A 27,843-nucleotide genomic window follows, 5' to 3' on the forward strand; every position below is an offset into this window, starting at 1 on the left:
GTATTCTTTTTCTTCCTAAAACTTGTATTCAGGAAGTGGAATGGGTATGGACAATATGTAATTTCCTGTAAGGAAAAAAAAGGCTGAGGGAATTGGGATTGTTCAGCCTAAAAAGGAGAAGGATGTGTGGAGAACTCACACCCCCTTCCAAAGTCTGAAGGGGCTACAGGGAAGGCAAAGAGGGACAATTTATCAGGAACTGGAGTGACAGGACAAGGAGGAATGACTTCATATTGGCAGAGGACAGGTCTGGATGGGATATTAGGAGGAAATTGTTCCCTGGGAGGGTGGGGAGGCCCTGGCACAGAATGCCCAGAGAAGCTGTGGCTGCCACTGGATCCCTGCAGTATCCAAGGCCAGCCTGGATGGGGCTTGGAGCAGCCTGGGACAGTGGGAGATCTTCCTGCCATGGCAGGGGTGGAATGAGATGGGCTTTAAGGTCCCTTTCAACCCAAACCATTCTGTGTTTCTATAAAGTATTTCACTGCACTGCCAGCACATGTTTGCAGAAGGACACTAAAATGCCCTCAGATCACAAACCAGCTTGGAAAAGGCCCTTATAAAGGACAAATTCTAACCAAAATATTTTGATTTCCATATGTTAAACTCTCAGCAATTGTTTCATTGCTTGTCAAAAAAGAAAAAAAGAGAAGGTGTTTCTATTTCCTCCACTGCAGCCAAGACTGTGTAAGGGGTCTCATCACACCTGTGCACTGTATTTCATATTCTTCTAAGTTCCCAAGAAGTGAATTTTCCCACAAGTCATTACATTTAGGCATTTCTGCTTCCATTTTAACTCATATTTCATGGGAGGGGAAAGCATTAGCCTTTAGAGTTTAAACTTTATTGGAATGCCAAAGGCGGTAATCAAACTTAGGCACAAACCAATAATGCCAGGGAAGCCAACAAGAGAAGAATGCTAAAAATCAGTCATGCAGATGCTGTTTTCTTTTACAGTAATGTCTATAGATAAATTTATATGCAATAGAGCACACACATAAAAAGTTAAGGTGAAAGAATTAATTCCAATCTTGTTTTTGTCGTAGAACTTAATTGTAGGCAAAAAGTAACACATAATAAATTATTGAAAGCCAGTTGAGGAAAACATAATAGCAAACTACACAAATACATTCCTAAAGTGATTCTTTGAACTGAAGCAGAATTGCCAAGCTGAATTGTGGATTGTCCTGGTTTAGGGCAAATTTGGTAGAGAATCTCCAAAGGAGGGGCCCTCCAGAAAGCAAACCCACACGGCCCCTCCCCCCAACCGGTTCGGGAAGAATTCCTCAGAGAGAAGTGGAAAGAACCTGTTTATTTAACAGGCACAGCACCCCCCAGGTAGTTGCTGATTCTTAGTACAGAATTTAAATGTTAGCTTAACATACAGTATCCAACTATTTCTTCTTTTTTCATTTTGATAAGTTCCTCATCTGTATAAAAGCACATGTTCTTTTCATTGACCAGTGATTAAATATTTGTTCATTTAATATTACTTAATTCATGGATGAAAAGTGTCTATTTGTCTGTTACACATGTAGGATTTGCTCCGATTGCAACTGAATTCAATGCCTTTGACCCTTTGAAGCCCTCTAAAAGTACAATTAATATAATCTTGCTAGCTCTCTATTCCTGCTTTGTCTGGTTTATTCAAATTCATCATCTTTCAAGCAATTCTACTGAGCGTGTTATCTCAGCTCCTTAGGGGAATCTCTTATGGGAGCAAATACTTTGCCACTTAATTACATTCCAGGAAATTATTAGATTGCACTCTCCAGTTTATCTTGTAAGGAAAAAAGGTGACTCTGGATATTTTGTTTATGAATTTCATATGCATGACAGGTCACCTGTTTGAAACAGGTTTGCTTTACAGTAAGGAGTTCAATTAAAAGAGATTGGGAGTGATAAAGCCACCTGAAGAACTCAAAGAGCTCTCAGAGCCTCCCTGTTCTCACACATGGTTTTATTCTCCCCTCTATGACCCCAGGATAAAAAAGAACATGAAATTTCAAAAGGGATATAAGAAGACAATTTGAACGGGATCTCGAAGCTCCTCAGAGTGAGGGCGTCAGTAGAAACACCTCATTATAAAATCAATAAAGCCCCACAGACACTTCAGTGAACACTCTGCTTTCTCCCTTTTAATAATAGGTTTTCATATTGCATTTTATCAACTATACTAGGAAATACATATATTAACATTTTCATTACACCTCCCATCCTGTACTACATTCTTCTGGATTTGCAGGTAAATAGCCCTTTTTATTTCTCCTGAAAAACCTGATTATTTATCAGTCTGAACCACTACCACACTGTCCCAGAGGAAATCACTGGCCAAACTCATAGAGTCCTGTCAGACTAATATAGTTTGTATAGTTTGAGGCTATGACCTATGAAATGGGTTCGTGTAATCCCTTATAAAGGGAAATTGCAGCAGCAAAATCAGTTCCACAATGTGCACATTAAAGAATTTCTGCTGTACAGTTTGCGATTTACTCAGGATAAGCCAGAAGACAGCACAGACACAATCCAGAGTTCTCTACCTGGCTCCAAAACAGAGCTGGCTGAAGGCTTAAAATGCATCACGAATCTGTCCTGCCCTTACACAGCCCTGGGGTTTCAGAAGTGAAGCACATTATTCTGTCCCTTGTAATATCTAATAAAAGAAAAACTTTACTCAAAGGAGCATTTCCAACCCCTTCTCCCTTACAGATGAGGGACAAAAAAGCACACAGACATTTTTGTCTGTTTTGCAGGAGTTTGTTGAGTACAGACTTCCCATTCACCAACCATTGCTCCATCTAAAACATTTGTGATGTTCACAGGAATCAAACAAAAGCTTCCAGCTGTTGCATACACCTTATCCAGAAGATTGAATTATCTGTCTATTGTCTAAAATTTTTTCTACATTTTCTTACAGTTTGTCAGATGAATTTTAATATGTTTTACCTCAAACTGTGGCTCCCATTGGTGTTGCAGCAACACGGAATTTTTCTTATTTGTTATTTTTGTACTATCTCTTCTGTGGCATTGGGACTCACTAAATTAGCTGAATATAATCATCTTTTAGTGTAAGATGCTTATAACAGGAAAGCTTGAGATCCAGCAATGATAATCTGCCCCTTCTCTGTCACACTGATCAATCACAGCAGCTTCCCAAAAATAATTCACACTTATGTAAATTCTGTATATAAGCAGGCAAAGAAAAAGAAGAAAAAAAATCTTTAAAATCTAAGAGTGTGGCAAATTCCCAAAAGAAAGACAACAAAATTGTAAAATTTACACCATCACAGGAAAGGCTTATCACAGATGCATAAGAGCCCTGGGGTTCCAGCACAGCCAGGACCTGGAACTGCTGGAAAGAAGCCAGAGCAGGCACCAGGATGAGCAGAGGGATGAAGCAGCTCTGCTGGGAGGAAAGGCTGGCACAGCTGGGATTGTTCACCTGCACAGGAGAAGCTTTGGGGTGAGCTCAATGTGACCTTACAGTGCCTGAAGGAGCTGCAGGAAAGATGGAGAGAGAGAACTGACAAGGGCTGGAGGGACAGGACACAGGGAATGGCTCCCACTGACAGAGGGCAGGGATGGATGGGATATTGAGAATTAGGAATTGTTCCTTGGGAAGGTGGGAAAGTCCTGGCACAGGGTGCCCAGAGCAGCTGTGACTGCCCCTGGATCCCTGGAAGTGTCCAAGGGCAGGTTGGACATTGGGGCTTGGAGCAGCCTGGGACAGTGAAAGATGGCCCTGCCCATGGCAGGGAGTAGAACAAGATGAGTTTAAAGCCTCTCCCAACACAGACCATTTTATGATTTTATTATATATGAGGAGAGAGTTTCATATAGTTCTATTAAATCCCTCACCTCCATTTCCAGAATTTTTGCACGCTTAGAGGTTGAACCACAGAAAAGTCATTGTAAATCCTAATTTATGTTGCAGTCCAGGAGGTACCTGATGTAGAATCACATTTACTCACCTTTAATAAGACTGATTATCACTTTCTGGGATCAGTGAAACTAAACAGGGCTTTTTTAAGATGTATAAGAGAACACTACAGCAATCCTGAAGGAAGAGCAAGTAACTCAATATTGGCTCCACAAGACAGAAAAAAAAAGATTGCTGCTGATTAGGGAAAATATTGGAAAATAGTGCAGGTATTACTAATCTCTTTATCAGAAGGAGTTTATTCAATTTTTAGTAATAAAGGGCATAAGTGAAACATTATCAAGTATTTTGAGAGCAATCAAAATCGCTTTTTTGTCTAGGAGGGTTAAGGCAAGATGTGATGTGAAACTCATTTCAGCCATTTCTGCTTTTGCACCCTGCAGTTTCTATAATTAGAAGTCAATCTCATAGGGGGTTGTATGCATTGGTAAAAGGCTATACTTTATCATTTCTAGGGAATAAGAACCACAGGAAGGCTGGTAAGCAGTTTTCAACGTAGCGAGAAGCAAAGGATGTGTTGGTGTGAGGACCATGCTAACTGTTTTTCCCCTAATTCATGCTGTGTCTTAGTGCATTTTATTCCCAGTGCCAGTTTTACCCTCCCAAACTTTTCTATTGCTTCATAAAAATGGATATACAGGAAATAATACCCTGGAAACATCCCAGGTACACCCTCACACACAGCTTCCCACACCTCTGCATCTCCTAACTGCTGTGCGCCCCACCAAGAACCAATGTTTCCATGAGGATAAATTATAAATAATGCTAGAAGATGGATCATGCACTTTGCTGTTGTGCTGATGGATTTGGGAGTGATTTGTTGCCATTTGTTGACTTGGTCTGGGCATGCTGGGAGAGGTTACTCAAACAACAGGGGAGGTTGTGTTTTGCATGTACAGTCAACTTAATTAATATTGGCATCATGAAGCATAAAGCAAGAGTCCCTTGGAAGAACTTTTTCTGTGAGGCATTTCTGATGTCCTTGAACATGAGTCAGGAGGTAGTTGTGCTAAAATTTTTTTTACACATTTTTACTTAATAAGAAGTCATTTATTTTCATTTCAAATCCTTTATTTAGATTTAAAATCATTGAAACAAATGGCTTTTTAATCATATAATTCTCACTCTAACAGTTTGCACTGGTTGAACACTCTTTCAGTGTGCTTTAGTTAATGATTTAAGAAACACTTTAAAAATTGAATACCATTTTCAATGAATAGCAAGGTACAGGACAAGTATTTTGTTTTGTTACCTAAATAAGTATAGAAAATAGATCGCAGAGATTATACAGAATATAGAATAATAGAATATATAATAAAGAAATAGAAGACAAATTGAGAATGTGAGCAAAAATCCTCTATGGCATCCATTAGTCTATTATGCTTATTTTCATTGAAAAACATCCCACTACAAATGAAACCATAATAAATTATTTTTTTTTTCCCCATGCATTCATGCAGTTCAGTATTCACAGGCCAGTGTTTTTTCTTAAAAAAAGATAAAGGTAGAGCCTGAGAGAATTGAAAATGTATTAATCATATATGTTCAAAATGTTCTTGAAGTATATTCGTGATATAAAAGAGAAGGATATTTTGGCCATTGAAAAATTAACCAAACATGCTAACACTTCTTAAAGCAAGGTTGCTTTTGATTTTCAAGAGATCAAACCTATTTGCATACCAGTAATATATTATACTTACAGCTATTGCTACATTTTGAATGATACAAAATTCTCACCTTGCTCTCCCCTCCTGACCAAATGGAATTAAAAGGCATCCTGTATCCCTCTTCATGGCCAAAATGGCACCATGCTTACAACTGTAGCTTCAGAATTAGACTTTCTTTCACTAGTTCATTTCCAACTCTAATTAAGGGAAAGAGCTACTTTTGCCTTTTCAGTAGAATTATATTTTTACCTTTCAGAAAAAAAAATTAAAATACTCTCTGCACTCATCTGTATGACACATAAGGCTGTAGTCTGCTTAGAGACTGTCCTTAAACTGTTCATTATTTCATTCAAAAAACAATATTATTTCTTTCTTTCAAAATATACTCAACAAGTTGAATGAAAGCTGTGCCTATAAAGCATGTGAGGTCTTTGTGGAAAACCCATCACCAAGCTGCTTATTTCTATTTTTCCCCTTAGATTTCACAATTGGGAAAAAGAAAAGCAAAAGCACCTTGCCTGTACAGTGAAGGAAAACCAACATCCTGACATCTCTCCAGCCACCATTCCGCTCATAGTCCTGATTTGAGTGGGGATAACAGTCCTGATCAATGAACCCAAACCCTGACATTTCCTAATGCCTTCCACACACAGTCACAGCCTGCCCACAAATTAGCTCTGCTGCCACTTCCAAGCCCAATAAATCCTTTTTGTGCTCTCTCCTCCTCTGCGGTCTCAGAACTCCCAACAGACGCAATTTGTCATTGCTCCTTGTAACAGTCCCTTCTTCCTGAGGTAAAACAATTTCTAACCTAATGCTTTATCTAATTTTTTTTCACCATCTTTTTTTTTCTTTGGAATAATTAGAAAACGTTAAAAATATATCCATAAAAATTTATTTCTAGTTACTACTCAGCCTGTTTTACAATTATGTCTCATTTCTGTAGAGTGTCTTTAAGTCATTTAGTTCACATATTCAAGACTTTTCTCCCTTTTAATTACAGTTCCTTACAAGTTTGACCATGTTAGCACTATTTTCCATTGGATTAAGTACATTTATGGTTAATGTATGTTTAACGTATGGTTAGCCAATATAAGTACATTGGTTAATTTTACATTTATGAGTATTACTCAGCTGTGGCTGCCCCTGGATACCTGGCAGTGCCCAAGGCCAGGTTGGACACTGGGGCTCGAAGCAGCCTGGGATAGTGGAAGGTGTCCCTGCCCATAGCAGGGGTGGAATGGGATGAACTTTAAGGTCCCTTCCAAACCAAACCATTCTATGGTAGTACTTTAGTGGAATTCATAGTGAAATCCATGGAAAATTATCTGTTTTACCAATATAGTAATCCTCTTTGGAAGCCATACTTCAGCTTTTCTGCATTCTGAATGACAGAAATAAAATATATGAACCATGAAGCATTTATAAAAGGCACTTCCTTCTTTTCCTATATATCTACTTTTCATATCTGGAGCACTTAAATTGGATATATGGGGTCCATTGGGTTTTAGTTTTTAATATCCACTAAACTATTCTCTTAAATTTTCTTTCTACCAAAATAAAGGAACTTAGTTAAAATTACTAATAAAATTCTAAAGACATATAAAAATATAGCCAGCAGTGACCCTTAGTTAGAGATTGCTTTGGGAGGCTACCTCCATCAAAATTTACAACATAAAATGAGTGAGAAGGGAAATAAGGTAAAGATAAGAAAGTCCAATAAAAGACTGCTTGGAGAACTTAATTTCACTTGGAGATAATTGTATCATCTGCATCTTAGAAACAGTAATTTGGCATGTCTAGGGACAGGAAATGCAGGCCCAATAATGAAATGAGATGTAAAGATGAGATTTTGAAAGGTTGTAGCATTAATGCAAAGACATTTTTTGTGTAGGAAGTGCTGAATTGTGTTCTGTTACATCTGCTCTGCCTAATCCTCAGAGAAATCTGTTCTACCAGCAGCTCTTCACAGTCCTGTGGTCTTTGTGAGGAGAACATGATTTAAAGCACCTGGAACAGGTTGAGTGTTCTTTCATGGCAGCAGCTAGAGGAGATCCATTTCTGACTTCCTCAGAAGCCTTTTATTCTAATGCTTGTTAAACACCAGTTTAAAAAATTCTAAGTTTTAACTCAGAGTTTTCATTACAAGCCATTTACAAAGTGTTTCTATCTAATTGCTGAAACTACTGTATTTTCAAAAAAAAAAAAAAAAAAAGAGGAAAAAATTCATCTCTGTCTTGAAACTTCTTCAATAAACATAATGAAAAATTTAATGAATAAGCATAATGAAAAAACATTATGAAAAATGAAGACTGGAAACCCTCAAGTGACTTTAGGATTGCGGGTTATCCCAACCACCTGATTTTTGTTTCACGTTTTGCAGAAAAAACATTGACATCTCACACAGGAAGGGTGCAAGGCTTTAGATACCCGTGGAAGGAAATGCAGTTTTGGCTGAGGATGGGAGGGAAGAATCTGAAAGGGACTTATTTTAAAATATCCTGGATGTACTGAGTTCCAGTTCCTGAGCATGCAGATGGGAGGTTTGGAATTGACTCCATGACAAGCAATTGCTCCGGGTTTCTTGCTGTAGTGTAGAGATTTTTGTCTGCAATTATTTAAGATGCTTAAGTAATTTAGCACCTGCAAGGACATAAAGAAAGAAATAAAGAAAATAAATGAGTACTCAGATCTATATCCTATTACATATTCTAGGTACACTCAGGAAGGTGTCCTGGGATGGCTATATGATGCTTTTATCCGCAATCGTCTCATTCTGTTTATGTTGAATGCATGGACAAATACATGAATTGGCGCCCAACATGGGGCTCGAACCCACGACCCTGAGATTACGAGTCTCATGCTCTACCGACTGAGCTAGCCAGGCATTAGGGGATCTCCAATTCATGTATTTGTCCAGGTTTAGAGCAAATTTGGGGAAGAATCCCCCAAAGGAGCTCCGGTGGGAAAAGCAGATCCAATCGGCCCCTCCCCCCAACTGGTCTGGGAGGGAAAAAATACCTCCTTGGAGAAAGGTGGAAAAAAACTGTTTATTAAACAATAAAACCAAAACAATATCAAACAATGAGACCCCTTGCCACTCTAAAAGAGATGACAAACTGAGAAAACCCCGGGTTCAAGCAGCAGTTCACTCAGTCTCTGATCAGTCCCTCCGGTGCTGGAATTGTCGCAGGCCAGGCCTGGCCCGGTGGGCCACAGCTGCAGCTGCCGGTGCTCTCCTGGGTGTTCAGTCCAGAGCAGTTTCAAGAGGTCCAAAGAAAAAGGAAAAAAAACAGCCCAGGGAACTTCTTTGCCTCAGCTAGCTAAAAACTAACTAAAAAGCAAAAGAAGAGCTCTCTGTCCCGCTGTCTGTCCGCAGACAACACAGTCAGGAGCAGGAATGTGGAGGAGTGAGTGCAGTGTCTGAAAACAAACTGCGCGCTTCTTCTCCCCCCCCCCTTCACTCTTTGAAACACTCTTAAAGGTACAAAACTTATTATTCAACATAAACAGAATGAGACGATTGGGGATAAAAGCATCATATAGTCAACCCAGGACAGAAGGGAAATACATTTTATCTCCCTGTATTCTTATAGAATATGAATTGCTTCTGAATATTAGCTGACTTGTCCATTCAAAACAAATATCCAAGAATTAAATATTAAAGTCTTGAAGTAAGTTTTGCTGCCAGAGAGCACTAATGAGATGAGCTAAAGAAGGTTGACCTTAGCTCTAATCAGACTCAGAATGAAGCTTTTTACATATTGTCATGGTTTAACACTGGCACAATGCCAGTGCCCCCATGAAAATACTCTCTCTCTGGTGTCTGCTCTGAGATATGACCAGGAATAAGCAAAGCAGGCTCCCACTTAGAAATAAAGAAGAATTTATTAACTAAACTACAAGGGAAAGAAAAAAAAAAAAAGAAACACACAAGAAAAATGAAAACTTCACAAATACATCTCCTCCTCCTCCCCACCAAATTCCTAATACAATACATTCTCCCAAATCACCGACTCTCGGTCCAGCACCACATTTCAAACAATCAATCCTCAGTTCATCCAGAGGAGGAGGAGTCCTTCTTGTGCCAATGGTGACCTCTTCCTTCATGTCCAGTGCTCTCACCACTGAACACGGACCAGGGATGCTTCTAGGGTTGTCTTTCAAGGATGCCTTGTCTCACTCCAAAAAAGGGCACAATCTCTCCTTTGGAACACCTGTCCCCCCCACATATTTTGCACCCCCTGGGGCCGAGGGGTACCACCACTGAACCCTCCTGGTTCCGAGGCACTGCCTCCCCCTGGAATGCAGTCTCCGCATCACAAGGAAACATGATTTTGTCCATGGATACAAAAAGAGTCCAGCAAAAGAGCCACTCCACCATCTCTTCCACCCAAGGTTCTTTTCACATCTCTCCCTTGCTCAGACCTTCAACATTCGCTCAGTTCCCTCTTCATCCTTCACTCCATCTCCCCTCTAGGAAAGGTCAATGCTATGCAAAGTTTTCATTGTCCACAAAGGGTTAAAAGCTCCTACAAGCGGCCGGACTCCTCTTCCCGCTGCACCGCGCCCCCCCCCCCCCCCCCCTTCTCCGCAGGCCAAGCTGTGCCGGCAGCACATGATATCAAATTTCAAGGTAACAGTCCAGTCCCAGGCACCGGCCCTCTCTCTCTCTCCGTCTACTGAGGTGGGGATGGGGGGGGGGGGGAAGGGGGGGGGGAAGGGGGGGGGGGGGAAGCGGGGGGAGCTGCCCAGTGTCTGGCTCCCGGTGTCTCTCTCTCTCTCTCCCACCCTTGGGCCAGGCCAGGCCTACCTCCCATCTCTGTCCCAGGCCTGGCCTACCTTGCGGCCACATGGCTTTCCCCTCCCCTGCCCACCTGCCCAGCAGCAAACAGCTGGGCAGGGGAGGTCTGACCTGCTTCCCTCACTGAAATCCCAAGAGAGCTTCCCAGGGGAGCGACTCTGCTTTTAACCCCTGTGTGTTCTCAGAGGCGTATCCAAATCCCAGTGGTCAAACCAGGTGCCAATATTAAAATCTGAACACCTATTGGTGACTACAGCATATCCCAGAAAACCTGTTTCCTGTCAAACCACATCACATATTTTCTTTTAAAGGTCCCTCTGCCTAATTCTGATTCCAAACTGTCTGAGCAATGCACACTCTCAATTACCAGCAGTAAAGGTTACATAAATGGTAACTGCTGCTTTAACCAGGCCTTCTTAGAGATTGCAAAAATTGCACTTTGGGAAGTGTCACTTACTGACAGCTTGACTTGGGAAATAACTTGGGCTCATTTAAAGCCTGTAGGAAAGGAAACTTCATTCCTGCTTCTCCTTTATAGAAACTGTTTAAGGCTCCATGCCTCAGGGGCACTGTGTATATCATCAGACACAATCATCTGAATATTATGTATTTATTCATTCAGGTTTACCTGAGACCTAAGGCACTGGCAGAGATTTAATGCAATGTTGGTGCTGGCCATGTTCCCTATCCTAGTGTAGGAAGTGGTGGGCACTGGGTATCTCTGACCTTCAACTTAAACTTTTTTGTTCTTATTAGCCAAAGCTGTCGGAATATTTGCTTTGTTTTACAGCTGTTTCCTGGATTTTGCTTGTGCTCTTCCCACAAGTATGTGATCAGATAATGTAGTTGAAATGATGGAATGGTTTGTTATCACCAAAAAGGATGACCCCAAACTTGCTCTGCTTTCACACCTTTTTCTCTCTGTCTCAGTGCCTGCCATACACACATCTCTCCTTTTGTCCCCTTACTGGTGTGGAGTGTTGCCTCCCAGTCAGGAACTGAGTACCACAGGAGCAGTTACCCCCTCCCCCTCAGCAGGATGGAGAAGAGAACAGTAAGATGAAAAGTGAGAAACTTGTGCATCTGAAGAGTGATTTAAATGCCCTCACAGGAGTCAGACAGGCACTGATCAGAGGACTGGCTGAAAAACAGGGAAGGAAAAGGGTTTGCTTAAGGCCTCAGGGTCACACACTTCCACCCTTAGTTCAGCTCTGAGTTCCTGGGTATTTTTGTCTCCACAGTACCTGTGAATTATGTTCCTCTTAGCTCTGGTGGAATTTAATCACTGAGGCTTGGGTTCACACTAAAGGATGACAACTGCTCCTGTGATGTCCTAGCATGATGATATCACAGCCTGGGCCAGCAGAATTTGCACAAAGAATTCAGCATTAAATCCTATGCTTCACTACAATTAAATATATGTAACTATCAGGAATGTATCACATAGTCCTGGTTTATGTCGGTTTCTCGGCTGTTTAGGTGGCCTGGAAAGGCCCAGGGTGGCCTTGGACAGTCCGGCGCTTCAAAGGACGGGGAGTGACTTCAGATCTTTTCTCGGTCTTGGTGTTTATTAATTGTTTATCTAAAAGATTTTCTTTCAGCCCAACAGAGGTCTGCACAGCAAGCCAGCCATGAGCACACTGCAAGCCCCCGGGGTGGTCACTTATCTTTATACCCGAAGTTACGTATACAATATTTATAATTTTTCCCCAATACCTTCTACCCTTATTAACCGGTGCACTTCTAGTAATAACCAATCCCAAAGTGCCACCATCACCACAGAAGATGGAGGCCAAGAAGAAGAAGAAGAAGAACAGGACACGCCCCAATTCCTCCATCTTACTTCTTTAGACCCCCCTGTACAGAAATCCTAAACCCTGTGTTTTACACTCTAATTAACTTATCCCTTCACCATTCACCCAGTGAAATCCTCCTATCCTCATACAGGTGTCGTCTCCTGTGTAGGATCAAAGTCCTGCCACCAGACACTTCTGGCAACATTCCAGGACTCCCAAGCCCCCCAAGGGTGGTCTCGGCCACTCTGCACCTCAGTCCTGAGGTGCTGAGATCCCACAGGTTTAGGGCAAATTTGGTAGAGAATCTCCAAAGGAGGGCCCCTCCAGAAAGCAAACCCACACGGCCCCTCCCCCCAACCGGTTTGGGAAGAATTCCTCAGAAAGAAGTGGAAAGAACCTGTTTATTTCACAGGCACAGCACCCCCTAGCACACAAAATGAACAATATCCGATGACACCGCTCTGAAAAAGGTGACAAAATCAGAAAGTCTCTTTCGGGGATGGTTGCTCTGTTAGTCCCTCTGGCGCTGGGGCAGCTGCTGCAGGCCAAACGGTGCAAACCCGCGGTGTTCCCAGGTCCCAGTCCGGAGCAGGTTCGAGATGGTCACAGAAAAAGGAGGGGAGAAACAGTCCAGGAAGGAATTTGGACTATTTAGCTTAACTAGCTAATAAGCAGAAGCAAAAGCAAGCAGAAGCAAGAGCAGAGAGAGAGAGAGCGAGAGAGCAAAGCAGAAAGCCAAAAGCAAAAAGCGAAAACAGCCCTATGTACTGCCCATCTCTGTGTCCCTGATAAGAGAAACCCAAACAAAACTTTCACTCTTCAGAGACAGTCTTAAAGGCACAGAACATATGAATGGGGATATAAGCATCATAACGTCACCCCAGGACACACATAAAGAGTTGTGACATTTAAAATCATGCCAATTAAAAAGCAGATTTATCTATTACATGAGCAATCTTAAATTTGTCTTTGGATTCCAAGCGGTTCAAAATCTCAACTCATCTAAGACTACAAATCCTTAACCAGGGACTTCTTCATTAAATAAAATTATATGTGATCAGTAAGGGGTCTCAAAACAATCCCTTTTTTGCATATTATATTTACAATTACTGGGCTAAACAAGGTGCATTAACACTCCCAAAATAAGTTTTCTCATTGAGAACAATGTTTAAGTTAACATGAGCAGAGTTCAGCTCATCCTTGCTCAGCTAACTATTAAATTCAATCTCCCAGTCCCCTGGGGAATGAAGCACAAACAAGGCGAATGCCAGCCTGGAAGGCAGAATACTTTAAAAAGGAAGGACATGCATTGAAGTGTCAGGTTGTCTGTTGTGATTTCATGTAATAAGTTCACCAGAGCATCTATTGATTATCAATCAGAATTCATCACATGTTATTCTTTGTGCTGTTCAGCATACCAGGGGTCATTAAAATAAAATGTTAAAACAATTAAAAAAAAATGAAGAAGCTTGAATTAAATTCACTTTGCTTCTTCAAGGATGCTTGATTTCTCAATAAACTCAGACCATTAAGGCTGTGCAAGTATGGCCTTGTGATCTGAGGGATTCCTGTTGACTTCCTGAGGAGTGAAGTATCCCAGAATGGACAAGCTGAGGAAGAGCCAGTAAAGCAATTTGAGGTACACAGATGTGTGATGCTGGAAAGGCCAGTTCAGCAATACCCTCAGTATGGGAATTCATGAGCTCCTTTCACTCCTCATTGCTTGACTTTGCAGTACCTTTGGCAGCCAGACTTGCACTCCTATTTGCTCCTGGAGCTTCTGTCAGACTCCAACACTGCAGATCATGGCAGAGCTCAGAAAGAGGACCAGAGACATGCTGGAGCTTCACAAGGTAATTAAGCTTCAGACACATCCTGAAAATGCCACGCAAATGCCAGGAACATTCCAACTGAATAAAGGATGGCCAGAACTATTTCCTTTTATAAACACAGCATGAAAATAATGTGAGATTCCCTTTTTTGTTATTATTTTAGCCATTAAAAATCGTGTTATGCTCCAGAAATTGCTTTAAATACTCTGGGTATATACTACCTGATTTCCACACAAGCGTGCCAATGGTTTTTATATGAGGTATTGAATAAAACCCCAAATATATATGAAATTAATGGATGGACTCAGCCATTTAGAGTAACTACTTTTGTCCTGTTTAGTATAATGAATCCCAGTCTATCTGACTTAAAACTCAGTTCAATTTTAAGAACTCAGCAAACGTCTGCCTTCAGAACCACAATGTTGAATGTTCTTCAGAATCTCATTTATGAATAAATTTACATACGCTGCATTTTGTACTTCTACCCAAATAGTTTTTTGAAGTGGTGCTTTGTCGCAGACATTTTTTCATAGAAATCCTTTCTTTGGGATTTGTTCATCTTCTGGGAAACTGAGGCCCCAGAAGAAGAATTTAAACAATTGTTATCGGCTGGTGTGGAATGTGACAGGTGCAGCGGTGATTGGGCTTCTGTGAGTGTTTGGATTTGCTGACCACTCACAGAAAGAGTTTGTCCTTGCTTTCTGCTGGACACAGAACTTTGTTATTCATTCTTCTCTATGCTATTCTTAGCTTAGCAGCCTCTGCAACTTCTCTCCTTATTCTTTTTAGTATAGTTATAATGTATTATATATCATATATCAATAAATCTAGCCTTCTGATCATTAAACAAGATTCTCGTCCACTTCTCTCACCCATGAAGACCTCATCAGGTCACTGTAATATTTGGTGACCCCTCGTGTCAGAGCAAAAATCAATTTGATAAGACCAGAGGAGCAAATTGCTGCACTGGGTAAAATCCTGTATGTGTAGCATGTGATGGTTGCTTTGAAGTGACCACAGAAGTGGATTCAAGCCAGGAGCTGAAGAACTGAAGATCCTGATTTGGACAGAGTTCACAGCCAAGGATGACCACAAAGAGAACCTGAAAACCCTCCGGGAGATGTTCGGAAAGAGCAGCAGAACCGTGGAGCGGGCCAGAGCATGCTGGACTCTTTCAAAAGGTACTGTTGGCTTTTCCCTTCCTGATGAATCAGCCCTTCATAGCTTGTGGCTGTTCGTATGGAGGACACATGCCTTGGAGGAAGAGGTTCAGTTCTCTCCTTCAGAGGAGAAACTTATTTGCCCTCTGACAAAGATGGGGTGAAGAGGACGGATGTTTTCTGTCAGCAACAGATCTCTATGAGTTCTTTCGATGGGCAAAGCTTTTTGGGTTCTTTACTGATGTCCTATACGCTTTGGATGTTTTCGTGTGGGAGTGCATGGATTCCATTTTCCAATTTGTTTGGAGTCAGGGGTGCATTTTTCCTCCTGTCTACCCAGCATTTAGGAAGCTCTTCCCACTTTTGAAACGGAGAGCAGCTGTTTTTCCATGGATTTCTAACTGCTATGGGCAGACTCCGTTTCCACCGTCCCCAGTGGGAGAAGACCCGGTGGGGGATGAGTTGGGGCTTCCCAGCCCCCCCTGCTTCACGGTGGGGGGCGCTGAAACTTCGCTGCGCGAAGAAGTTTTTTTTACTCTTTCCCTGGAGCCTGCGCAGATGGACTGCTCTCTTTCCCCCCCTTCGCCCCCGCAGGGGGGATGGGAGTGGACGGGCCTGCCACCGCCGGCCTCTCGGACCCCGCCCCGCTCAGCGGTGGGGGTGGCACTGGTACCCGAGGCCCCCCCGCCCCTGCCAGCGCCGCGTCCACCTCTAAGACCCGCTTTGCCAGCGTGGCCGCCACTCCAGGCAATCCCGTCTCCGCCTCTCCAGGCGGTCCCACTCGTGGCTTCACCGGCTTCCCGGCCTGCATCTGAGAATGCAGAAACAGCGCTGTCACTGTTTCTAGGCGACGACGACACGTCTCCATCTTCTGGCTCAGTGGAGGAGTTGTTTTCTCCAGCCCCTTCGCCCCCCCCGCCGCTTCCACCAGCCTTCCCGCCGCCTCAAGCCGAGACAGTCCCTGTTCAGGATGGTGCTGAAGATGGCGCCGAACCCGCGGGAACCTCGGAGCCGCCCGTGGCCGCTCCTACATCCAGTGTGATTGCCTCCCTGGTTCTGGCCCCCCCGCCGCTCGCACTGGCTGCCCCAGCAGTTCTGCCGTTGTTGGAGACTCTGTCCTCCATGTCGGCGTCAGAGACTGCCCTGGAACTGGCGGCTTGTTCGAGCTCGGACCATCCCGGACCGGCTGGCCCTGCAGCGGCCCCGGTGGCTGGTCCCCCCTTCCGTGGAGCGGGGGGTGCTCGCCAGATGACTGTGGGGGCTGTGCATCTGCCTGCTTTCAAGATCAGCATTCTCGGCGGGTTGGGGGGGGGTTTCGGGGATTGTCCCATGGAGGCTGCCATCTCTGCCGCCTCTCTTGCGCACTAGTAGCAGGGGGCAGGTGGGTCCCAAGAGTTCTGCCTTTGGTCCCCAGCCCAGTGGGCATGATGCCATGGGGTGGATGGAAGATACACCTGCTGCATTTGCATTGCAGGGGAAGAGGGCACAGATGGAGGAGACCATAGCTGGTTTGCTGTGGGAAACAAACATCTCCAGACCCCAGATGGGATTTCTGGGGAAGGCTTCTATTTCCCTGCTGCTGGCATGCCTCAGTGGTTTTGGGAAAAGGAAGCGTGTCACCACCCGTGCTGCCATTGTACTGGCAGCAGGGTGCAGGCCTGTGAGAATGCAGACCCTGCTTCATGGGTTTGCGCTGGCCTGTTGGGCTCCGGAAGTTTCTGGGCTAGGGCCATCACTTGGCCTCTTGATGTTTCTGGGAGTTGTGGTTTCTCCTACCGGTCCTGGCCCCCCTTTGTGGGCCAGTTTTGGGGTTCCTGGTCCATCATGGGCCAGGGCCCCCAGGGCTTTTCCTTCTCTGGCACTGCTCTGCTCTGCTGCTGCTCTTTTCGATTAAAAACAAAACAAAAAAAATTTTTAAATTAAATAAAAAAGATTGAAAATAGCGGGCAGCAGCTCTGAAGCACTGAAGCATTGAAGGGCCAGAAAAGGACATTCCAAAATTGTTCAAATTGTTTTAAATTGTGTGAAATTGTGTTATGACTGTCAATGGTTTGTGATAACTATTGATGGGACTTTTGCAGAAGTCTGTTTTCAGGACCAAAAAGGACTCTCAGATATTCCAAGAGAAACAACTTCAGCTCATAGACTGTTCCTGAAACTCAGCTGCTTGGACTTGAATTTTCTTTGCATTGTTTTTTGCATTTTCTTAGATTGTAGGATTGTTTTAGTGATTTGTTAGTAGTGTATATTTTACAGGTGAAGAAATTTCCTGTTCATTTCACATCAGCATTTTTCTTTTTAATTTATACAATTTAGAAAGGTGAGATGTTGCAGACATTTTTTCATAGAAATCCTTTCTTTGGGATTTGTTCATCTTCTGGGAAGCTGAGGCCCCAGAAGAAGAATTTAAACAATTGTTATCGGCTGGTGTGGAATGTGACAGGTGCAGCGGTGATTGGGCTTCTGTGAGTGTTTGGATTTGCTGACCACTCACAGAAAGAGTTTGTCCTTGCTTTCTGCTGGACACAGAACTTTGTTATTCATTCTTCTCTATGCTATTCTTAGCTTAGCAGCCTCTGCAACTTCTCTCCTTATTCTTTTTAGTATAGTTATAATGTATTATATATCATATATCAATAAATCTAGCCTTCTGATCATTAAACAAGATTCTCGTCCACTTCTCTCACCCATGAAGACCTCATCAGGTTGCTGTGATAGTGCTTGATCTTGGGTTCCACAAACACATGAATGTACTGGGCTTCTCATTATAACCTCTGTTCACTCATCATTTCACACCAGTAGCACAGTAAAATACACTTCAGATACAAAGTAGGGTTCTGTTTGCTTCATGGAAAAGAGAACATTTGTTTCTCACTACTTTTATTTAACTCTTTCTCTAAGCATAACATACATAAGCATAACTTAACCCTAAGCATAACAAGTAGTGCATCTCCCCTCATAATCTGTGCAAAGGTTTTCTTGCTGTTTCAGTAGATGCAGAAGAATGTTCCAGTGATCAGATGCTTTTTCCCTTTTATGAATTTTGAAGCCATTAACTAATCATTTATGGAAATTTAAACATAGAAAGGAATCAGAATTTCTGAATGGTCTGGGTTGGAAAGGTTGCAAGTTCATCCAGTGCCATCCCTTGCCATGGGCAGGGACACCTTCCACTGTCCCAGGCTGCTCCAAGCCCCAGTTTCCAACCTTGCCTTGGGCACTGCCAGGGATCCAAGGGCACCACAGCTTCTCTGGGCACCCTGTGCCAGGACTTGCCCACCTTCCCAAGGAACAATTCCTAATTCTCAATATCCCATCCATCTCTGCCCTCTGTCAGTGGGAGCCATTCCCTGTGTACTGTCCCTCCAGCCCTTGTCAGTTCTCTCTCTCTATCTTTTCTGCAGCTCCTTCAGGCACTGCAAGGCCACACTGAGCTCACCCCAAAGCTTCTCCTCTCCAGGCTGAACAATCTCAGCTCTCCCAGCCTTTCCTCCCAGCAGAGCTGCTCTATCTCTCTCATCACCTTGGTTTTTCACAAGGGCATATTGCTTTCTCCTGTGCAACTTGTGCACCAGTATCCCCAGGTCCTTCCTTGCAAAGTTGCTTTCCAGTTTTTTGGTGCCCATCCAGCTTGTGCTGATGTTTGGGATTTTTTCCCTGCCTACAAGCAGGACCTGGCATTTGCCTCTGTTCATTTCCTTTTGTTAGACTTCATGAGGTTTCACTCAGCTTAATTCTCTGGCCTGAATAATTCAGGTGCCTCTGAATGGCAGCACATCCACCTGGTGTGTTAACACGTTCTCCCAGTTTTGTGTCATCTGCAAGCTGCTGAGTGTGCACTCAGTGCCATCGCCCAGGCCAGTCACAGAGATGTTTAACATCTGTGTTATGTGCTGATGACAATAGTGACACCTGGTCTACATAACTCAGGATTAGCCTCCAGCTGGATTTTGTGTGACTGATCCTCATTTCCCTGAGCCCAGCAGTTCAGCAAGGTTTCAGTCCTCTTCTCTTCCTATTTCTCCAGTCTGTATTCCAATACTTTATCTGTTACATTAAAGGAGAGTGTCAAAGTCTTTGCTGGGCTCAAGACAAGCTGCCTCCACTGCTCTCTCTTCAGCCATCAAGTAATTTCTTTGTCAAGGCCATCACACTGGCCAAACATGGCTTCCCATCATAAATTCATGTCATCTACTGCCAATTACCTTCTAGTTCTTAGTCAGACATCTTAAAACTGTCAGGAAATATGTCCTGGTTAAAATTTCACTTTCTGGTTTCATGGTCAGTTTTGTGATATCAACTGGGAACAAGCCAAAGCTGAGGAATTCTGACTTTACCCACAGAAAGTACTGACATGTGCAAATTATCTTCTCTGTCAGCAAAATATGAGCTAGTAATGTGGCATTTTTCAGCACTTATTATGTGCTTGTGAGTACAATAACAACTTTCCATAGAAATTAAATAAGAACTACTGCCGCTGCAGCGGGGTGGTGGTGAGGGTGCCACGACCTTCCTGAAGAGCCTCCTAAGAAGGACAGCTCAGGGGCACAGGCAGGTCCTTCTTCCAGCCCGACGTGTGATGTTCAGCTCTGGCTTCCTTCTTCAGGTGATGTGGAGAAAAGAGACTGGAGCTCTGTATGGTGTTCCACAGAGAAGTAGCCTTTATTAAGAGCAGGACCCTCTGCGAAGGGAGTTTTGGACAGAAGCTCTCCGAACCAGGAAAAAATGGGATTATATAGGGAAGGTGAGGGGCAGGACAAAAATGGTAAACAATGGGATGAGGGCTCAGCGGTGGAACACAAGGGGAGGGACCAAGGGGCAACAAAGGATTAATATAGAAAAGCAAAGGCCTCTGGGGATGATACTTGCTCACTCTAACCACAAAGTCAGTAGCTCAGGGGTTAGCCCTCCAGGGAAGTGCAACAAGCCTTTCTTTGGCCAGCTCTTCGGCTCCCACAAACTACAGCCACAACAACTCGTTCAGTTTGAAGTTTTATTGCCAAACCAAAACTGAAACCAGAGTCAATGGAGGCCAAGACTCTTCAACTAACTTCAAAGGAGGCTGCATTGTGCATGATTCTCCATTGAATTAATGAGAGATATGGTACATGGGTTTGATTTTTACATTTACTGAAACCTAAATTCAAGGCAAATGCTAGAGATTCCTGGGATCCCTCAAAAGGGAAATGGTCATTTTTTACAGTTATAAACTCTTCTGGAGGAGAAGAGCTGCTCTCCCTCCCTTCTTTATCATGAGCTGATTTTCATCATGTAACAGAATAAAAGGAGATATCTTCAACATGGGGAGAAAAAATTAGCAAAGCTGTGCAGTCTAGGATTTACAGAATTCTCACAAAGGGTGAGCAATAGGGATTGCATTTGCAGGTGTTAAAACAAATCCTTCCTCAAGGAGCTCTTGAATTTCCAAAAAATTGGGTAATTCTTTGAGGAAGAGGGAAGGACTAAAAGAGAAGAATGTTACATATCTCCTCAAAGTGGCAGTTATTCTTATTTTTTTTAAGGAAAAAAAAATTAAAATTTTACCTTCATGAGAGACTGGGAGCTCTGAGCTACAGCTGAGTAAAATCACTGACTGTTGGATCCAAATGTCAAATCCCCCTTAAGGAACCCCACACAATGACCCAAGGCTTCCACCAGCACAGAGGGTTTGCTGTGAGCTTCCAGTTCTGTCAGCACTGCCAGATGCTTCCACTGAGGTTTTTGTGCCTCCTCAGTCCATCACCCTTTCAGCATCACTCACTCTAGGCACAGGGAAAAGGCTGTATCCTCAGTCAAATAAAAAAACAAAGGCAGCAGAAGAAACAGCACATCCCTCTTGGTTTTGACCTGCACACCTAAAGTGCAGGATTCTGCCCACAGAGCACACAAGCAGCCTCAGATCAGGATTTGGTGCAAAGGGGTTTGGCCTGGTGGTCAGATGCACAGAGTTAGGTCCTGCAAAGCTCTGTCACAACCCCTAAGTGCCTTTTAGCACTGGGCTAAGTTGCTGAGGCTGAATTAGCACCTCAAGTAGTAATTTTTCTTTTTAGTGCTTAAGGCTGGCTCTGGGAAAAGCCTGGAAAAAATGTGAAAGCCTTTACTCAAGAATGGAATAAAACTTCTCAGGCCAGGGGATTATCATCAATACATCTACAGGGAGCATAAAAATACCAATAATCTAAGCATAATCATCTCATTTTCTCTCTAAAAACAAAATGGCACTTCTTAATTCATACATTTTGGAGAATTTGCTGAGCTGGGCCAGGATTTTTACAAGAGTGTGTAGGGACAGAACAAGGGGATTGACTTCCCACTGCCAGAGGGCAGGGCTTGATGGGATATTGGGAAGGAATTATTCCCTGGGAGGGTGGACAGGCCCTAGTACAGGGTGCCCAGAGCAGCTGTGGCTGCCTCTGGATTCCTGGCAGTGTCCAATGGCAGGTTGGACACTGGGGCTTGGAGCAGCCTGGGACAGTGGAAGGTGTCCCTGCCCATAGCAGGGGTGACACTGGATTAGCTTTAAGGTCCCTTCGAGTCCAAATCATTCCATGATTCTGCAGTGCACTCCAAAGCACTGCACTGCAGCCACCATTCAGAGTCAGGATTCCCAAAGATTTTAAAAATATGGAAGCTGTTCCTCTCAGCCACCTTGCAGCTCCTGTGCCGCACCTATTTTCAGGTGAGTTTGTCATCCAACAGCTCAATATGTTCATTTTACATGTCTTATGTGCCAGTTCTTAAAATTAATTAAAATACATGTCATGAAGATGAGATCTCTGCAGTGCCCAGTATTCATGGTATGTTCTCAGGCTACAGCACCAATCCATAAGCTGGCCTTTCTTCCATTGTGTTGCTGTATTTTATTTTCAACTGAACTAAACTTAGGAGACTTGCATAAACATTTCTGCATTGCACACACTGCTGACTGAGCCTATAACAAAAATTTCCCTAACCTCATAGGTATCTGGAACACAACTCAGCAGAATAAAATTTCAAAAGTAAGAAAGATTAACTTATGCAAATAAGTGGAAATGTATTATTTCCTGAAAAGTTGCAAAACCAAATATGTATGGCAAATTTAAAATTCCCTCAAGGATCTAGATTTTTGATGTAACTGAATACTTTATTGTCAATTACTAAATGGATTTTAAAATCTTCTGATGACTTGTAAACATGATACAACACAGATACAACAATCATCAGATTTGAAAAATTCCTCAGTTTGCCCAAGGGAAATAATTAGGAACAAAGTAAAATAAATACTTGCCAGTATTTCTCATTATTTTATGAAAAATATTTCTTAAACATTTATCTTTTAAGTGGGAAGTTTCACAGTAAATACTCTAAACTGTGTGGAGAAAGAACCTAAGGATGATTCAGTAAATTGAGTCTTTAAAAAAACCCCTGAATATCTATTTAGCCATTGAATAAAAAGGACAGCTTTCAGGTTACACTCCTTTCTGACTGATCCCCAGCCTAGAAGACATAAGAATTCAATGTGTCAGTTAACTATGAGATGCCTAATAAATCCAGTCATGAAGACAACTGCAATTTGAATCAATGTATGGACCAAAAGTGGATTTAATACTTTAAGAGTGACACGCAGCCACATTAGTTGCTTAAGTGACTTGGAAAGCATTACACATCAAGAAATGTAAGCTTTAAAAGCTGAAAGGAATGTCAGTGATTCTGGAAACCTTATTAAATACCTATATGTGTATCCAGAAATCTAAATATCTTAAACTGACCAAAACTGTCTCATTTTAATTTTACTTTATTTAAAAAATAAAAAATGTAGCATGAACATCCCAAGATAATTTAAAGGGTGAAGTTTCTTTTAACACCAAAGAAAACACAGAATCTGTTGCTTTGCTCCTCCAAACAGGAAGATGGGGATTTGCATGGCAAATAACCTTAACTGAGAAATAAGCAGAAAGATGCTTTAAGGCAAGAGATTTGGGCAGAACTCACTGTCAAAAATATTGGGCAAATTTGTAAAGCAATCACACAGCTAAGTTCAGCAGTATGTTAAAGGCATTGTTTCAGTGGAACAACAGCCTCACTGTCCTTTGTTTTAGTGACAGTTCAGAGCTGAGCCACTGAGCCTCTGACACAAGAATGAATTGGGAATGGAAGAAGCCTAAAGAGAAACTCAATCTGTGCTGCCTCCTGACCCCTGCCAGCCATGCCAGAGGTTGTTGGTCCTTAAGAATAGTGTCCAGGAATTCCTTTCCTTCAAAGGAATCATCCCACAGAAGAGAAGTTTCTGAGGAACTCTGCACAGAGAAGGTCAACAATGTTTGATCTCCTCCAGGTGCTTTCTGACTTATTGGGAAAGACAGGTGAGAAAATGAGTAAATTACATCCTTAAGATGTTTCAGAACATTAGGAATTGGTCATTAGACTCTGAGACCAGCAAATATGAAATCTCATTGATCAAGAAGACATGGGATATTGAGGAAAAAACATGTTGTTTTGTTCTCTTTCCTTTTTACTTAGACAAGTTACATTTCCCTGTGTCACACCAAATTCTTCTGAGCATTGATTTTTTTCCCACCTTGACATTTGAGGTGACTGAAAAGGTTCAATGTAAGGTCCTGAAGAAAAGAGGGAAGTGGAACAATGGTTTCTTATGGGGTCTGCAGCCTGCAATCCATCCATAATCCACAAAAGATGACAAGGCAGATGGAAATTAAGCCATTTTCCTTTCACGTTATGTTGTTTGCCTCATATGTGCAGCTAAGCAGAGAGCACATCACAAGGGGCAGCTTCCTCCCAACAATTGCAAACAGCTTGTCCACCAAAGATTAGAAAGCATCTTTCCCAGAAGATGCAGTAGGAGCTCTCTCTACTGATATTTTTCAGCTTTCCAAACTTTCTGGATTCACTAAATACATTTAAACTACACACACTTCCAGTGTTTTCCCTTGTTATATAAAGGAACAAAAGTGATCATTCTATCATTCTATGCAAGCCCCATCTAATATTGGCATTATAGATTTGCATAAATATATTACTGCATCCATATTACACACTTGTGATTCACCAGTAGAATGAGGAGAAAAATACCTCTGCTTTTATAAGCAGTTCCAGAGTTTCTCATATCATGAGGCACATTCACTTTGAGAGGCTGGAAGAAGCAGTGTAGCTGTATTAATATAGATTTTGTCTCTTAGCAAATATAATACTTTTACTTTTTTAAAAAAATTGGCATATTTTTATCAGTTTCATTTATGGTATCTTAAAAAGAATAAAGAGCAGTAATGTTATTATCTTAAGACAACAGAAGCGTACCTAACAGTTAAAGATAAAATTCATCACCTGTTCTGGGGAATTATTCACCACATTAAGGTAAAACAATTTTGTCCTCTGAACATAATAACAAAAAGAATAAAGTTTTTATCATGACTGCAAACACTTTAAAGTGCAAACACAATAGAAAAAGACAAAGAGATTAATAGCACTAAGCATCACTACTCAGTCACATTTTTGGTAACATGACAGAAGAGGCATTGAAAATCATTTATTTATTGCACATTAATATGGTTTATAGCATCTGTTCACTAATCAAAACACAGACCAAATGTACCAAGGTCTACATTTGGTATTGGACCTAAGAGGTGGAATTCTTCACTCACTTCCCAGATTCAGGCCACATTAAATTTTAAAACTTCATCTTGGTACAGACAGAGATAGAGATAACAATAGGAAGTTGGGAAAATTCATTTTTGTGTTCCTAGTCATATATTTTTATTGAAATATGTTCAAATTCCCTATGAACTCCATTAGGTATCATTAAAAAAAGTCTATTAAAGACAGTGCTTGGTTGAATAAAGGAAGGCAACATAGTTCAAGCAATACAGTGGAAGAGAGAGAAAAGAACAAATATCTGTGTTGAGATGCAACTCTGGGGTATTTGCCACAAGAACACTTTCTCAAGCCAAATGTGATGTGAGTCACTACATTTCAGGTCCTTTCACATCAGCTGAGAGATCTGCCTTTGGTTTTATGTGAATTAAGCTCCTTCTGTCCATTTAAACATTTTGTAGTTCACTGTGGAGGTTGTCCTGGTTTAGGGCAAATTTGGGAGAGAATCTCCAAAGGGAGGCCCCTCCAGAAAGCAAACCCACACGGCCCCTCCCCCCAACCAGTTCGGGAAGAATTCCTCCGTGAGAAGTGGAAAGAACCTGTTTATTTCACAGGCACGGCACCCCCCGGCACACAAAATGAACAATACTGGATGACAACACTCTTTCACTGCTCTGAAGAAGATGACAAATTCAGAAAGTCTCTCTTGGGGGTGGTCCCTCTGTTATCAGTCCCTCCGGTGCTGGGGCAGCTGCTGCCGGCCACAAGGTGCAAACTCTCGGTGTTCCCAGGTCCCAGTCTGGAGCAGGTTCGAGTAGGTCCAAAAAAGGAAACGAGAAACAGTCCGGGAAGAAATTTGGACTGTTTAACTAAACTAGCTAATGAGCAGAAGCAAGAGCAAGCAGAAGCAAAGCAGAAGCAAGAACGAGAGCAAAGCGAAAAGCCAGGCAAAAAGCAAAAAGCACCACTATGTACTGCCCCATCTCTGTGTCCCACCAGCCATGGGGGAGTGGCTGATAAGAAAACAAAACATTCACTCTTCAGAGTCAGTCTTAAAGGCACAGAACATAATATCCAGCATAAACAGCATACACGAATGGGGATACAAGCATCCTAATGTCACCCTAGGACTGAGGTTTATATGACTACTGACTTTGACCGTTATCATGTAAAAAAAAAAGTCATTATTTAGAAAATTGCTATTTCCTACTTCCAGGCCTCTCCATTTTGGCAATTTCATTTTCAATGACATGCAGCAAGCCGACTGTGATCAGGACAGCATTTGTCCTTATGCTTCCATGCAATTCTTTTAAAGCTGAAGTCAGATAAGTCACATATATTTCACTGCTTTACACCTCAGAGTGAAACTTCAGGCTGTCATATAGGCCTTAGTAATAAAAGAAGGACTGATTAAAAGAGATTGACACTACAGAGCTGATAGAGTTGAAGGACTCTAGGGGCTTCCATGCTATTAAAAATCACTCATGATTTTCTTTCAAGAGGACTGTTTCAAACAATGAAATTTAACTATTAATTCAAAGCAACATTTGTTGCACCTCTGCTCTGTGTATTTCTAGATACCTCATTACAAAAATAATTTGATTGTCACCTGTATCTGTCAAATGGAAATCTAACAAAATGCTGTCTGCATTGTTGAGGTTAAAGAGATATCCGCCTTTCAGAAATGACTTTGTACTAAATCCTACCCAGGCAGACTCCAGCTGAAAATGGAATGATTGCTTGTCGCAGACATTTTTCCACAGAAATACTTTCTTTCAGATTTCTGTGTCTTCTGGAAGGCAGAGGCCTCCGAAGAGAAGGTAAACAATTATTATCAGATGCTGTGGAATGCAACAGGGACACCTTGATTGGCTCATTTTCTATGTTTATAATTAAGGGCCAATCACCAGTGCAAGCCAGGGGACTGAGTCCCTGGACACAACTTTGTTTGGGATTCTTTTCTATCTATTCTTAGCTTAGCTAGCAGCTCTGCAAACCTCTCTCTATATTATATTTAGTATAGTCATAATGTATTATATATAATATCTTAATAAATCAAGCCTTCTGATCAAGAAACAAGATTCACCGTCTCTCTCTCACCAGCCGCGCCCACTCAGGCCCGGTAATAATTGCTATGGTAGCTTTTCCAAGAGGAAACATGATTTAAAGCCTAATTTGAATGCAACAATTTAATATTTACATCCATGCCAACTATACCATTTAACAGTGGGTTTCCTGCTTAAAATTCAGGAATTACTGTATTCAATAAAATATTAATACACTGCACTTACACAGTGCCTCAATTGCAGGATCCAAAAGTACTTTTTAAGCATTAATTCAGATTCACATCATCCCTGAGAAGAAGGGGTATGTTAATAGTATTATACTTGATTTTTACAGCAGCTGAAGGAAGAAACAGGAAAGCCACACTCCTGGCCCAAGGGCACACAGCAAGGCAGCAGCAGGGACAGGATGAGAATTTCAGAGTTCTTCTTCCCACTGCTATTCTCTTACCATTAAACTACAATTTTTTCCCCCAATTTTTCCTTACAATACCAGTTATGACCTTAGGTAAACGTTCACATCCTTCATTATCTTTGTCTAGGCTTTGTTTGAACATTTGTCCATTGAGTGCAATATATTGAAAATTTGTATGAAAAACAGACTCCACTGGTACCTGTAAGAAATCTGGCACAAATCTGACAATAAGTCATTTACCATTTTTATATTCTAAGCACTGTTTAGTTTAATCATGTAAAATAATATTTCTCTCCTAGTACTGGAACATACAATTGGATTGTTCTTCCTACCTAGGGATTAATGTCTGAACTGCCCAGCTTTACTTCAATCAGGGAACAATCACACCAACAGCCACAGCTTGTCCAGCCTGAAAGGGAATTGAAAAGTTTTATTAGGTAAATAAAGGTAACATGTGAAATCACTAAATTATTGCTGATAATTATCAGATTAATGATAGTTTAGAGATTTGATATTGTATCATCAGATTACAGAATTTTAGACTGAGACAGTTGGGGCTGCTCAGCCTGGAGAAGAGA

The 27,843-nt window shown here is 42.0% G+C and overlaps 1 non-coding gene across 1 annotated transcript; it reads right to left on the reverse strand.

The window, feature by feature from the left end:
• Positions 1-8,421: 8,421 nt before the first annotated feature.
• On the reverse strand, positions 8,422-8,494 carry TRNAT-CGU (transfer RNA threonine (anticodon CGU)). Its single transcript has one exon. It is a non-coding gene; the product is annotated as a tRNA-Thr (tRNA).
• Between the last annotated feature and the right edge of the window lie 19,349 nt (positions 8,495-27,843).

Source organism: Melospiza melodia, chromosome W (genome assembly GCF_035770615.1).
Source record: "Melospiza melodia melodia isolate bMelMel2 chromosome W, bMelMel2.pri, whole genome shotgun sequence".
NCBI lineage: Eukaryota > Metazoa > Chordata > Aves > Passeriformes > Passerellidae > Melospiza > Melospiza melodia.